The 15865-nt window shown below is 46.7% G+C and overlaps 1 non-coding gene and 1 pseudogene across 1 annotated transcript; both read right to left on the reverse strand.

Moving 5' to 3' along the window:
- Positions 1-1325: 1325 nt before the first annotated feature.
- Positions 1326-7306, reverse strand: LOC128598415 (cAMP-dependent protein kinase type I-beta regulatory subunit-like; annotated as a pseudogene).
- Positions 6768-6840, reverse strand: TRNAC-GCA (transfer RNA cysteine (anticodon GCA)). Its single transcript has one exon. It is a non-coding gene; the product is annotated as a tRNA-Cys (tRNA).
- Positions 7307-15865: the final 8559 nt, after the last annotated feature.

Consider the following 15865-nt stretch of genomic DNA (forward strand, 5'->3'; position numbering starts at 1 on the left):
CTGGATAAAACATCTACTAATTCCTTACTGTCTGACTTCCCTTCTAAAATATTTGGGGGAGACATTAGCTCATCACCCACGTTAGGCTGTGGGATTGTGGTGCAGTTAAGCCATTTAAGTCTGAAGAAAGCACTGTGGCTGCTTCTCGTAAACATACCTCTCTGGGTCACTTGTGCTGAGGCCAATCCCATCCATTGTGTGCTGATGCTAGTTTCCCTTTCAGGGGGTGATTGTATCTTCATCAAACTTGAGAAAGGCTTGGCGCTGGCCACATACACCAAGGCTGGCGGGTTCGAGCCTGGCCTGGGCCTGCTAAAGAACAATGACAACTGCAACCAAAAAGTAGCTGGGCATTGTGGTGGGCATCTGTAGTCCCAGCTGCTTGGGAGGCTGAGGCAAGAGAATCGCTTAAGCCCAGAAGTTCAGGTTGCTGTGAGCTGTGATGCCTCAGCACTCTACTGAGGGTGACATAGTGAGACCCTCTTTCAAAAATAAATAAATAAGTAAGAAACTTGAGAAAGGGACTTTTGGAAACTTTTTATCATGGGAAATTTCAAATACACACAAAAGTAGTGGGACCCCCTCCCTAGATCCAACAGTCTTAGTGGGGGAGAACTAATTTATTTGGATTTATTTTTAATTTTAAATTGTATATTTTATAAATAAACACTGTAGGTACAGAATTCACATGATACAACATTCAAAAGGAACAAAAAGTGTGCAGTGAAAATTCTTCCTCTTGGCTGGGTGTCTGTAGCACAGTGGTTATAGTGCCGACCACATGCACAGAGGGTGGTGGATTTGAACCTGGCCCGGGCCAGCTACACCACAATGCCAACTGCAATAAAAAAATAGCTGGGTTATTGTGGCAGGTGCCTGTAGTCCCAGCTACTTGGCAGGCTGAGGTAAGAGAATCGCTTAAGCCCAAGAGTTGGAGGTTGCTGTGAGCTGTGACTCCATGCACGGCACTCTACAGAGGGCCACCTAGTGAGACTCTGTCTCAGAAGAAAATTCTTCCTCTCATTCATCTCTTAAGCCTCTCACTCCCATCACTGGAGGAAACCCACCCACGTTAACCATTTATGTATTTATTCTTCTGTAGATAATGGGAAGTTGTGAGTTATTGATGCATATTTCCTCCTGCTTTTTCTGTAAACCAAATGGTACTATAGTGTGTACACTGTACTGTCTTTTTTAATCTAATTTAATTTTATACAAATAAGGCATTTTTTTTGAAATGCACAAGGTGATTATTGATTCCAAACAGTGAGTCCTGGGAAGGGAGCCCCACCCCACCCTCCAGACACAGACACCACACTTGGCCATCACGTGGGTGGGGGGCTTGGACATGAGGGAGGCAACGGCTCAGACGGTGGGAAGGTGAAGCTGTTGTAGTGCTAGATGCCCCTCTTCAGGATCTCGGAGCAGGGGCACAGCACACGCTTGAAGTGCAGCCGGTCCAGCTTCACACACTTGAGGTGTCCCCGGGCCGCCACCGTGGCTGCACGCAGCCTGTTCAGTAGCAGTGCAATCTCCCTGAAATAGTTGGAGGGCCCAAGACGCCCCACCCCCCCATACTCCTCACTGACTGCTTTGGGCCCTCCGTGATGATGAAGTCGTCGTCTCATCTGGCTCCCCCCAGACAACAATTTTCTCTCCATCTTCAAACTGGACGGGCTCCAGGGCATCAGCCCCGGTCAGGCGCTCCCACTTCTCCAGGGCCTCTAGGACGGACATCTTGCTCAGGAACTCCTCGCACATCTTGCATTTTCTCCGTGTGCTGCCCATGAGGATGCGCTGGTAGCTGTCCCAGTCAATGCCCCAGAGCTTGAGGTCCCTCTTGGCTTTCACCGTTGAGGCCCTGGGGGTGCCATAAATGAGCGCCAGCTCCCCAAAGCTGCATCCCTCGCTGATGCTGGCCACCCACTCTACATACACATCCAAGTCTCCTGGGTCAATTACATAGAAATTATCTCCTTCCGGGAAAACCTGGCCAGGCATTGTGGCAGTCAGCTGTGGTCCCAGCTACTGGGGAGGCTGAAGCAAGAGGATCTCTTGAACCCAAGAAACTGAGGTTGCTGTGAACTATGATGATACCATAACACTCTACCCAGGGCAACAATGAAATTTTGTCTCAAAAACAAAAACAAAAAACAACTCATTTTCTCTCAAATTCTACATTCAAGCTGTCAGCCAACTCCATTGGCTCCATCTTTAAAATTTATTAAAACTCTGGTCTTAGCGAGTGGCTCATGCCTGTAATCCCAGCATTTCAACTTGGGAGGCCAAGTTGGGAGGGTTGCTTAAGACCAGCCTGGGAAACATAGTGAGACCCTGTGTATTTTTTACATGTTATAAAAAATAATTAGCCAGGTGTAGGTGTACTTGTAGTCTCAGTTACATGGAAAGCTGAGGCAGGAGGATCACTTGAGCCTAGGAGTCAGGATTACTGACAGTTGTACTATGATGATACAACGCTACCCTGTCTGGGCAGCACAGTGAGACTCAATGTCTCAAAAAGAAAGAAAGAAAGAAAAAGAATCAGAATGCTTCTCATCCTTCCACTGCTACCCTACGAGCCCAAGCCACCATCATTCTCGCACCTAGGTTATTGCAATGGCCTCTTATCTGTTCATTCTGTCTTCATTCCTGTCACTCGACAATGTTTTCAACATAACAGCCACAGTGACTCTTTAAAAATACAAATCAGATTATGTTACTTTTCTGTTCAAAACTCTCCAGTAGTTTCCTATCATACTCCAGAAAAAAACAACAACAACAGAAATTATCTCCTTCCTCCCTTGCTGTATAACTGTCTCACTCCAGAGATGTGAGTGATAAGGAACATGGCCTTGAATATGTCACTTCTCTCATTGTCATCAAGATGAGAAGAGAGTACATTCTTGGAGATGGCTTTGGCCAGCGCTGCGTGGTCTTAGAGTCCTTGGAATCACCTTTCTGACACAGGAGACAGCATCCTTCTCTGTGTACACCTCGGCACTCACACCTCTGCACCCGTGGCTGGCTTCACTGCAGGGTTCCGAGGGGCAGGAGAAACTTCCTCATTGTGGGAGTCCAACTGCGAGTTTGTCTTCTGCTGAGGCAAAATCTGTCTGTTTTCGTCCTTCTTCAGATTCTCAAAGTGCTCCTGGAGGAACTTCATGGGGTGGTTCGGCTTGTAGATGCGCAGGTGCACCACACAGTCTTTGAGCACCTGCTGGATGCAGAGCTTCTGAACATACAGCTCACACATTTTCACTCAGTCTTCCTCCTCAGAGGGGACACTGGATGAGAGGCCATGGTGAGGGTGCCCTCTTCTGTCCTGGATACACACCCGAGTCCAGGAGGCGGTTGCAGGAGAACGTGGGGACAGCCCACAAATAAGGCATTCTTTGTAGTCCAATGGTAACGGAGTAACAAAAATTCAAAAGTCTGCAGGAGCCTTTCATGCTGTAAAGGAACTGGATCAGGTTTCCAGTGGGTATTTGGGGTAACATTACCCAGAGGCAGAGCAGAGTAAAGGGAGGTTTGGGAATAATTACAGTGGGGACCTGGACTTGAACTGGGCACCTCTTGATCTACTGTCAAATGCTCTACCTCTGAGTTATACCTACTCTTGAGGGTAAGCTTGCCTCCTTAGCACTTCTCACTTTGGTAACCACACCCAAGATCTCTGCAATATCTATAATATCCACTGTTTTTGAATATTTATAATGTACCAGACAAACCGTTCTAAGAACTTCATATATACAATTTAAAAATTATTTGTGATAGTACTATCATCACCACTATCATCATCAATGAAGTGACACAGGGAATTAAAGAAACTTGTCCCAAATCATAATGAGTTAAGTGACAGAATCAAGTGTTAAACAGCCACTACATTATCCTGCCTCAACTAATGCTGACTGCTCTTTAGGATGGGCTCCAGCCTCTGATGCCGTCTGCGATCAGCCCTCTCCCTGCTCTGTCCTCTCCCGCCTCCTTGCCATCCCACTCTTTGCATACAATGGGGTTGCCCAGAGAAGCAGAAAAGGCAGCCTGACCCCATTCCTTGAGAAGACCCAACAGAGGCTTCTGGAAGTCAGAAGGTTTGAACCGAGGTTTTCTGAACATGTGCGTTAATTAACTTTTGTATGAGTATCTCACATGGCTCAGAACTGGAAATGTACAAGATGGCATCCAGAGAAAAATTAAGACTCCGTTCCAGCCCTGTCACCCAGTAACCACGTTATCTCTTCTACACCTTTAAAGGGAAACACTTCTCTTAGAGAATCAGTGTTAGTAAATGTTAGTTTATTATAGTGTTTATAACTATATACAAATATGTACAAAAAACTAGATATGAATGCCTTATACTTGCAATTTCATACATGTACAGATAAAATAATTTTGGAAATAAATACAAATGAAGTCACAAATCTAATAACATTCAAATTAATAGCCAGATGAAATTGGCTTGCTAGAACTAACAGACTCTTTGCAATGTGCTTGTGAGACTGTCTGTGCCTGTGAAGACCCGCTGGTCCCCTCCATGCATCTCAGAAACTGCCTCAGAGAACAAACCTATCATTTAGCCTCTTGTGCACCAGATTATGCATGGCTAAATCATAAACACAGCCACACTCAGGCACTGAATACTAGAAACAGCTCTTGATTATGAAGAGGCCATTCAAGCAAGCCATACCAAGCTTACATTAAAAATGTGGAGATTAGCAGGGGGCAGTGGCTCATGCCTGTCACCCTATTACTCTAGGAGACCGAGGCAGATGGATTGTGTAAGTTCAGGCATTCTAGACCAGCCTGAGCAAGATTGTGACCCCATTTCTACTAAAAAACAGAAAAACCAACCAGGCGTGGTAGTGTGTGCCTATAGTCCCAGCTACTTGGAAGGCTGAGGCAAAGGGATTGCTCAAGCCCAAGTTTGAGGTTGTTGTAAGCTACAATGACTCCATGGCACTCTACCAAGAGAAACAGAACGACATTCTGTCTCTCAAAAAAAAAAAAAAAAGTGAAGATTGTTATTAAAATACGAATAGAAAAATTCTCAGGAGAGATCAGGTACCACTGAAAAACAGATTAAGCCACGTCCCCCATGCTACCCACCTGAAAAGGGACTCAGGCTCACCTGTGCATGATCCGGCAGCTGACAAGAGTCAGGATGAGGATCCCCAGGATTCATTTCTTCTCCAGAATCTCAATCACAGGGCCCACCAGGAGCCCAGGCTGCCCACCTCTCTTCTCCTTCCTGATCACCTCCCCCCTCATCCCAGGGGAGATGAGTCTTTATGAGGAAAACACCATCCTGAGGAATAACGGACTAGTAAGCTGGTGATGGAGGAAGCTGAGGAACTATGAAGCCCTCGTTAAGAGGGGTGAAATACGTCTGTTACTGGGGACAGTACTGCTTTGAGGTCCATTGTCCTACTATTCAGTTCATGGAATCAAAGCAAAGCTTTTGAAATATCATTTTGTCAAGACATTATTGTGATGCAATTTCACTCATTTTAAAAGTTCAGTACTGGGGGGTGGCACCTGTGGCTCAGTGGGTAGGGCATCGGCCCCATATACCAAGGGTGGTGGGTTCAAACTCAGCCCTGGCCAAACTGCAACAAAAAAATAGCCAGGCGTTGTGGTGGGCACCTGTCCCAGCTTCTCGGGAGGCTGAGGCAAGAGAATTGCCTAAGCCCAGGAGCTGGAGGTTGCTGTGAGCTGTGATGTCAAGGTACTCTACTGAGGGCGACAAAGTGAAACTCTGTCTCTAAAAAAAGTTCAGTACTGGCTCGGCGCCTGTGGCTCAAGCAGCTAAGGCACCAGCCACATACACCTGAGTTGGTGGGCTCGAATCCAGCCCGGGCTGGCCAAACAATGATGGTTGCAACCAAAAAATAGCCAGGCATTGTGGCGGGTGCCTGTAGTCCCAGCTACTTGGGAGGGGAGGCAAGAGAATCACTTGAGCCCAGGAGTTGGAGGTTGCTACCCAGGGTGACAGCTTGAGGCTCTGTATCAAAAAAAAAAAAAAAAAAAAAAAAGTTCAGTACTGAAGGTAGAACTCTGTTTTTGCAGTAATAATACAAGAATGCAATTTTAGGAGCACAGCACTGTGATAGCAACAATGTTCTTAGCAAGGAAGTCTCTAGTAAATCCTAAGAAAATTAAGCAGAAATGTCATTGGAATCAGTTGTGGTATATACATAACACAGCTGCATCCAAGCAAGCCATGATATTCTACCAATTGATATAAAAGCTGAATTTGCTGTAAAATAAAGAAGTGGTTTATATGCAAATAACCTATTTTTGTGACAGCTAATTTACTTACTGCAAGAAAATATTTCATTATGGTAGTATGCACTTTTTCTCTGTATCTTCGAAAGTAGCTATGAATAGAATTATTTTGTAGGTCTACCCAAATACTGAAACAAATATGGCTATCAATAAGCAAACAGTTCCCAAAAGTACATAATGTAAATGACTTTTAGCAACCTCATTTACTCTCCAAGTCATGCTTACTTGGACAACATAGTATATATACACGTTACCAGTCGGGTGGCTAGGGAGCCTGGCTGTGACCAAGGGGTGCCCTCACCCTCCACGCCTCTCCACCCCACTCCCTGCCTCCCGCATTCAAAAGGAGCTGCAAGAGGAAGGTGATGAGGGACTGCGACAATGAGACAGCAGGAGGAAGGCGGAAGCAGGTCCTGTTTTTAGGGGATGCAGGCTCTTTGAAGACCCGGATTAGACCCTGGAAATCCCCAAAGCCAACACACAGCGGGGCACCCGGATTTGAACCAGAGACCTCTTGATCTGCAGTCAAATGCTCTACCCCTGAGCTATACCCCCACACAGGTGTAAGATGTCGCTCGCACCTTGACAGTCCGACAACCTCACGCAGCACCTGCCCAGGGACTGTCTCCAGCTTCAGGCTCCCGGCACAGCCTCCCTCTCACACTCCCCGGGCACTTTCTCTCCGAGTATGGACGGGCTGTTCAGCTGCTTAGTACCTAGACAGGGACACCCAGGCCACCCGGGCCCTTTTACCCGCGAGCTCCGTCTGGGAGAGCCCAGGCGCACCTCGCACCTGGTACCTCGGCAGGCGTCCTCACCCCTAATCTGGGCTCTGTCGTCCTGTTTCTACCTCTTTGCTCCTACCTCTTCTCGTCTTCATCCTCCTCGTCCTTCCTCTTCCCATGACCCCTGACCTCACCCGCGGCCTGCTCCACACTCTGTCCTGCTTCTCTCCACCAAGACCCCGAGGCCTTTCCGTGGTGCCAATAAATTGAACGGCCGCCCCGGCACCTGGCGCCATGCGCCAAGCCCAGTAAATGAAAAGGTGGGCCATTTATTTTGGAAAACAGGTGAATGAAGCTAGGAAAATGGAATAACAAGAGCCATAGCAGAGAACTTGTCCTACTAAACATTAGAACATCTACTAAACACAGGGATGAGAACAGGGCAAGGACAGAACTCCTGGAATCCAGGCCTATAGTACATCTGCAAATCGCTAAGGTTCACAGAGCAGCAAGTATTTCCACAACAACCCTGTAAGACTGGTGCTGTGATTGTTTACAGATGAGGACAGTGAGGCGCAAAGATGTTAAATAAGTTGTTTGACATCAAATAATTAGTAAGTGGGGATGCAAACTCAAGCATTCTGGCACCAGAATCCACACATTTAACCATGGTGTTTTACTGCCCGGTAATTACAGCAATCACAAATGTAGAGAATTATTTACATAAATTTTACTGAAAGACTTAGTGGGCCATTTGGGAAAAAAATAATTAAAGTGGTAACTAACCTTCATATCATATAAGAAAATAAAGTCCAAGAGGATTAAAGAATTATGTATAATGTAATCAAACAAAAGGCCGAGTGTGCAGCCTAGAATCCTAGCACTCTGGGAGGCCTGGATGATCACTTTATGTCAGGAGTTGGAGACCAACCTGAGCAAGAGTGAAACCTGATCTCTACACATTAGGGGGGTGTTGTGGCAGGAACCTATAGTTCCAGCTTCTCAAGAGGCTGAGGCAGGAGGATCGTTTGAACCCAGGAGTTTGAGTTGCTGTGAACTAGGCTGACGCTAGGGCACTCTAGCTTGGGTAACAGAGTGAGACTGTCTGAAAAAAAAAAAAAAATCACAAATAAAAGCATAAGGAAGTATAAATTACATCTAACTGATAACTAAAAGACAGGAAAGGCATAATACTCAACAGAAGTCTCAATCAAACATACCAGCATAAATAAAATCAAAAGGTTAATAGCAAATTAAGAAAATATTGCTATTATGGGTGGCGCCTGTGGCTCAGTCGGTAAGGCGCCGGCCCCATATACCGAGGGTAGCGGGTTCAAACTCGGCCCCGCCCAAACTGCAAAACCAAAAAATAACCGGGCGTTGTGGCAGGCGCCTGTAGTCCCAGCTACTTGGGAGGCTGAGGCAAGAGAATTGCTTAAGCCCAGGAGTTGGAGGTTGCTGTGAGCTGTGTGAGGCCACGGCACTCTACCGAGGGCCATAAAGTGAGACTGTGTCTCCACAAAAAAAAAAAAAGAAAATATTGCTATTATTTATGACACTCGAAATATTACTGATTAGTATCCCTAATATGTAAAGAGCCCACAGTATAATGGCAAAGGCCATGAGCAGACAATTCACAAAGGAAATAAGAGTAACTAATAATAGACAACCATAAGAGTTCACTCTCTGTAATCAAAATAAATCTTAATAAACTGAAGAAAGACAAATGTTAACTACATCATTCCAAGGTTTTTCACCTATTACAATAGAAAAAAATTAAGAGTGTATTGCTTACACTGTCAAAGGCATGGCGAGACCAGTACTATTTTAGGATTGTAAATTGGTATAACCTCTCTTAAGAGGAAGGACAACATAAAATAAGAGATCAGTTAAAATGATGAATTCCCTTTGACCTAGTAGTAATTTTGTTTCTATGAATCCAGACTCAGAAAAAAACAGAAATAGGAGCAAATACTTGCTTAAAGACATTTAAGTACTCAGGTGTTATTTAAAGTAAACACAGAAACTGAAATGCTCAATAGAGAAGTGGTAAATAAAGTGTGGCATAGCCCCTGATAGAAACTATGTAGCTATTTAACATGCTTAATATAATTTACACAAAAATGTGAGCAACACACTAGGGCAGAGAGCCTCAGTTCTCACTATACCTTAGAATTGCCTGGGAGGTTTAGAAGAACTAATGCCGGAATGCAGGGATTGGGGTGCAGATCAGTTGAATGAGAACATCCAGGGTGACGACCAGACTCTAACTGTTTTTTTTTTTTTTTTGTAGAGACAGAGTCTCACTTTATGGCCCTCGGTAGAGTGCCGTGGCCTCACACAGCTCACAGCAACCTCCAACTCCTGGGCTTAAGCGATTCTCTTGCCTCAGCCTCCCGAGCAGCTGGGACTACAGGTGCCCGCCACAACGCCCGGCTATTTTTTGGTTGCAGTTTGGCCGGGGCCGGGTTTGAACCCGCCACCCTCGGTATATGGGGCCGGCGCCCTACCAACTGAGCCACAGGCGTGGCCCTAGACTCTAACAGTTTTTAAAATCAGGGGATTCCAACATGCTGCCGTGGTTGGGAATGTCAGTGTTAAATGACAGGGACCCTTAATTCAAAGGTAAAAATAAATGAAACCAAGCAAACAAAAAGCTATAAGGAAGTCTTTTAAAATTCTAACAGCTCGTAGCTCAAAGGTGAGATTATTAGTGATTATTTCTTCTTTATACTTTTTTGTATTTTCAGTACTTGTATTATTTTCCTAACCTACTTAGAAATTAAGAAATAAAGGTTCTTAAGGGCCTAGGGAAAAGCACCTCTGAATTTAAATTGGGACCTCTCAATCTATAGTCAAATGCCCCACCGTGGGCCACAGCTCCCTCTTGCCAGCCTTCTTCCTGTGCCAGCCACTCCCAGGACCCAGACAACATCAGGGCCTGGGAACATCAGCGTGGGTATTTTCTGTGGCCTTTCTGGAAGAGACCTGCCTGTCAGGCTTTCCGTCTTGTCCCGACTGCACTGAGATAGCATTTGTTTGAATTTCTTGCCCTGTGGCATATAGGTGAGAGCTAAAAAATAAAAAGGATTATGGGAAACTTTAAAACTTTCTTCTTTGTATTTTTCTATAGTCTCCAAATTTTTTGCAATAAAATATATCACCTCTAAAATTACAAAAACCTCTGCTGGGCGTAGTGGCTCATGCTCCCAATCTAAGCACTCTGGAGACTAAGGCAGGTGGATTGCTTGAGCTCAGGAGTTCGAGACCAGCCTGAGCATGAGTGAGACCCCATCTCTATGAAAATAAGCTGGACATTGTGGCGGGTGCCTATAAGTCCCAGCTACTCGGAGGCTGAGGCAAGATGATTACTCAAGCCCAAGGGTTTGAGGTTACTGTCAGTTATGATGCCCGACACTCTACCCAGGGCAACAGAGACTCTGTCTCAAAAAAATAGAATAAAATAAAATTACAAAAACCTCATATTACCTAAATTTCAAAAATATTATAAATGTAAGCATATCTCTTCTAGTAATTTTAAGCAATATCATTTCCTATTGACATCATGAATAAATAATTGCTTAATTAAGACAAAAAGAGAACCTGTGGGCTCAGCACCCATGGCACAGTGGTTACGGTGCCAGCCACATACATGGAGGCCGGTGGGTTCGAACCCAGCCTGGGCCAGCTAAATAACAATGACAATTGCAACGAAAGAAAAATAGCTGGGTGTTGTGGTGGACATCTGTGATCCCAGCTACTTGGGAGGCTGAGGCAAGAGAATCACTTAAGCCCAAGAGTTAGAGGTTGCTGTGAGCTGTGACGCCCTATCACTCTACAGAGCATAACATAGTAAGACTCTTTCTCAAAAAAAAAAAAAAGAACCTGTGGAATCTTAATGTGGGAAGTAAGTACATTATAATTTACGTATCACTCATTCAAGCTTTTATAGGACTAATTATTTCCAATCACAGCCTCAAGTTCCCAAGGAACTCAATTTCAAAACCTCTCTGTCCAAGTCCAGGGCAGTTTCCACAACACCACACTTCTTCCATCTTTTCTAGTAAATGTTAGGTAACTAGAATAACATGAGGGCTAAATCATCAGGATCTGAAAGAGTTACCACTTCACTCGTGGTGCATCAGTCTCAGATATGGATCCTGGCAGTGTTTCCTTGGAGGCACCGCCTATATATTGTGCCATTTAATCCTCACAGCTCGGCTCGGCACCTGTGGCTCAAGCGGCTAAGGTGCCAGCCACATACACCTGAGCTGGCAGGTTCGAATCCAGCTCTGGGCCCGCCAAACAACAATGACGGCTGCAACCAAAAAATAGCCGGGCACTGTGGCAGGCGCCTATAGTCCCAGCTATTTGGGAGGCAGAGGCAGGAGACTCGCTTGAGCCCAGGAGTTGGAGGTTGCTGTGAGCTGTGACACCATAGCGCTCTACCCAGGGTGACAGCTTGAGGCTCTGTCTCAAAAAAAAAAAAAAAAAAAAAAATCCTCACAGCTCTTTGTGGCAGGTACCATTATTATTTCCTATGAAGTAGTTAAAATAGACTCCTCCCTATTTCACAGGTGAAGAAACAGAGCTTCAGAGAGGGTAAGTGACAGGTTTGGTAACCCAACAAACGCTTAGTGAGCACACATCACATTCCAGGGTCTGATCTAGGCTCAGTAGTGGATGAGGCAAACATGATCCCTGCCCTCATGGAGCTTAATTCCAAGAGGTGCAGTGTAATAGACATGCAAATCAATAAATGACAAGATTGTTACAGACATTGAAAACATGACTTGATGATAAGCCTGGGTGATTTGATGGCATTGGGTCAGCAATTGCCTGCTCTTGGTTCTTGGTATGCTCTTGGTTGAGAATGACCAGACACACCGAAAGCAAGTTAAGCATGAAGTAATTTTTATTGAGGGAGATCAAGAGGGTGTATATAGCAAGAGCAAGGTATGCTCACTACAGACAACAAACAGGCCCCTGTCCTAACAAGACGCTCTGGGTATGGTCTGGGGTCTGGATGGGCCCTCATTGAGATTCAGAGGTCATCACTGAATCACTTTTTTGTTGTTGTTTTTTGAGACAGAGTCTCACTACGTCACCTTTGGTAGAGTGCCGTGGTGTCGCAACTCACAGTAACCTCAAACTCTTGAGCTTAAGTGATTCTCTTGCCTCAGCCTCCCAAGTAGCTGTGCCTACAGGTGCCTGCCACAATGCCTGGCTATTTTTGCTGTTGTACTTGTCATTGTTGTTTTAAATGGCCCCGGGCCGGATTTGAACCCCCCAGCCCTGATGTATATGGCTGGCGCCCTAGCCGTTGAGCTAAGGGCATTGAGCCTTGTTTGTTTGTTTCAAGACAGAGTCTCACTTTGTCACCCTCAGTAGAGTGCCAAGGCATCACAACTCACAGCAACCTCAATCTCCTGGGCTTAAGCAATTCTCTTGCCTCAGCCTCCCAAGTAGCTGGGACTATACGTGCCCACCATAATGCCCGGCTGTTTTTAGAGATGAGGTGTTGTTCTGGCTCAGACTGGTCTGGAACTCATGAGCTCAGGAAATCCACCTGCCTTGGCCTCCTGGAGTGCTAGGATTACAGGCATGAGCCAACACCACAGAACCACTTTGATGGACAGTTAATGACATGATAATTTGCCTTAGATTACTCTAGGTCACTGTCCAAATCTTACTGTGCTTGCCCAGTGGGTGTTCCTCTTTCTTCCAGGGGTGGCAGTTGCCCTGAGAGGAATCAAGGGTGGGGACAGCACCAAGACAGAGTGCCGGTCCTTGTCCTTTTTCCCAGGTAGGGCAATTGCTTGAGGCAGCACCAAGGTAGAGCACCCACCCTTGCCTTTTGTCCCTCACTAGCTACCTAATAAAGGGAGAAGGTGTGGGGGGTGAACTGGGGGGTGGGTAAGGGAGTGATGATGTCAATGAAACCTGAATGATAGAAGCCAATATTTAAAAATCCGGATGGAGAGGATTCTAGGCCTTGGGTGCAGTGACTGTGAAGGTGGGAAGTGGCTTGGCGGGATCAAGGGGCAGGAACAATACCAGTGTGGAGCAGCAAAGGGATGATTTCAGTAGAGGTCGGGGAATGGGGTGGGGCCTTGTGAGCCAAGGTCAGGAGGTGGGTTTATTTCCTGTACCACCTAGTGGAAAGTATAGCCTGGATTTGGATGTCCCTCCCACATGCAGGGGCCACCACCTCCTGGCCTTCTCCATGGACTCTCTGTTGTGGATTCAACACAGGTCTTTGTCATCTCTGGCCTGTCCTATGGGGGAAGGCTTCCCATGTCCTTTGTAAGCCCTTTGGGCCATACACTTAAGTTTATTGTTCAGCAATGCCACTTAAATCATAATTGTGATAAGTGCTGTGAGCCCAGTAACGGGTTGGGGAAGGGGTGGTGGTTACTCTAACCTATGGGATTCAGTGACATTTCCTCAACACTTTGCAAGTTAGTTAGGAGATGAGTGCTCCACGAAGACGGGCAGCATGGGTGAACCCAAGGTAGTAGGGTGCCCCAGAAGCACAGAGAAGGCCAGGGTACTGGAGTCTGGGAGACAGCCTGTGTGGGTTGAATAGTGTCTTCCCAAAATTCAGGTCCTTCCAAGAACTTCAGAATATGATCTTATTTGGAAATAGGGTCATTGCCAATGTAATTAATTCAATTAAAAAGGAATGGAGTCATTACTGAAGTAGAGTGGGCCCTTAATTCAATGTGACTATTATCCTTTTTTTTTTTTTTTGGCCAGGGCTGGGTATGAACCTGCCACCTTCGGCATATGAGGCCGGTGCCCTACTCCATTGAGCCACAGGCGCCACCCGACTATTATCCTTTTAAGAAAAGGAAAAAAGTGCGAGGTTGCTCACTGTGGCCACAGTAATGGGAGGCACTCTGGGAGACCAAGGCAGGTGGATTGCCTGAGCTCAGGAGTTCAAGATCAGCTTGAGCAAGAGCAAGACCCCATCTCTAAAGAAAAATAGCCAGGCATTGTAGCAGGCACCTGTAGTCCCAGCTACTTGGGAGGCTGAGGCAAGAGAATTGCTTGAGTCCAAGAGTTTGAGGTTGCTGTGAGCTGTGATGCCATAGTACTCTACCCAGGGCACACAGTGAGACCCTATCTCAAAAAAAGAAAAAGAAGACGAAGAAGAAGAAAGAAAAGAAAGAGGCCTGGTGCTTAATCACGCCTGTAATCCCAGCACTTGTTGGGAGGCTAAGGTGGTTCGATTGCCTGAGCTCACAGGTTCGAGGCCAGCCTGAGCCAGAGCAAGACCTGGTCTTTGAAAATAGTCAGGTGTTGTGGCCAGCACCTGTAGTCCCAGCTACTTGGGAGGCTGAGGCAAGAGAATCTCTTAAGCCCAGGAGTTTGAGGTTGCTGAGAGCTACAATGACACAGCACTCTACCAAGGGTGACAAAGAGAGACTGTCTAAAAAAAAAGAAGGAAAAGAGACTTAGAAACACAGAAGAATGCCAAGTGAAGACAGAGGCAGACCTTGGAGTATGATGTGTCTACAAGTTAAGGGATGCAAGCAACCTCCAGAGGATAGAGAGACGCCTGAAACAGGTTCTCCCTCAGAGCCTCCGGTAGGAAGCAATTCTAACCACACCTTGATCTTGGACTTCCAGCCTCCAGAACTGGGAGAGAATACATGTCTGTTGTTTATAGCCACCCCAGTTCAAGGTCCTTTGGAGCCCTAGGAACACACAACAATAGGAGGCTGGAGGGGCTTATTGGGCCCTAATGAGATGTTAGACGTTAGCCTAAGAGCAATGGGGAACCACCCCAAAGGAGCTAAGCAAGAAAGGACCAGGATCAAATCCAGTAAGAGTCCAGCCCCTGCCAAAGTCCGCCGGCGCGGCACTCCCCCCACTCTCGCAGATACACACACAGTTTCTTAAATGCACCAAGGGCTTGCCGGCCTGCAAGCCTCCCAGAGAAGTTTAGCAATGTGCCTGAAAAGCCTTAAAAAAAAAACCCACCCATGCCCTTTGACCTGGCAGTTCTACCTCTAGGAATTTAGTCTTTGGAAATAACTAGGCAAATATTAGAAAATGTATCAAGAAAAAAAAAGTCCAGCTCATCATCAGAGAACGTGTCAAGGTCCACCTCCCCATGGCACATCTGCCACTAGGTTCATTTACCTGAGCTTCAGTTTCCTTCCTTATCTGTAAAATGAGAAAAGTGGGTTAAGAGTGAAATGTTGGGTGGGAAAAAGTTTTATAAACCCTAAAGTTCGGGGTAAATTCACGGTGTCCTCCTTTCCTTCTTGGACCCGACAGCCCTCGGGATTCCTTTTGTACTCTTCTGAGTATGGGAGGTAGGGGAGGCACCGCTCATCTCTACTGTGCTTTTCAAATTCCTGAGGCTTCACCTTTGTGTTTGCACGAGGATTTGCAGAACAGGCTCCACTAAACTTTGGGAAATTGGGACAGGCAGCCCAGAGTGCAAGAAAACGAGATGCTAGAGCTGCTTCCGCTAAAAAGAGCTGGTCTCATGGATCGCGGCAAGAAGGTTCGAAAGCCGCCACAGGGAAAAGGCAAACAGGCTGGCAGGGTTTCTGGGGCTCGGGCTTCCGGGCCGGCAGGTCCCTGGGCGCTGGGCGGGGACTGTGAGCGCGGAGGCCGCCCCGCGCCACCACCGAGAGGGCCCCCCGCGCGTTCCTAGAGCGGCCGCCAGCGGCCAGGTACCGGCCCGGAGGCTGCTGGGGCCTCCCTGGCTCTTGCCAGCAGGGGGCAGCAAACCCGGCCCCGTGCCGCCCGACGTGGCGCCGGCGCCGGAGCGAGGCCGTGGCCAGCCTCCGCTCGCTGCCGGGCGCCGCGGGCCTTACCGGATTGGGCACAGGACG

Source organism: Nycticebus coucang, chromosome 11, assembly GCF_027406575.1.
Source record: "Nycticebus coucang isolate mNycCou1 chromosome 11, mNycCou1.pri, whole genome shotgun sequence".
In the NCBI taxonomy this organism is placed as follows: Eukaryota; Metazoa; Chordata; class Mammalia; order Primates; family Lorisidae; genus Nycticebus; species Nycticebus coucang.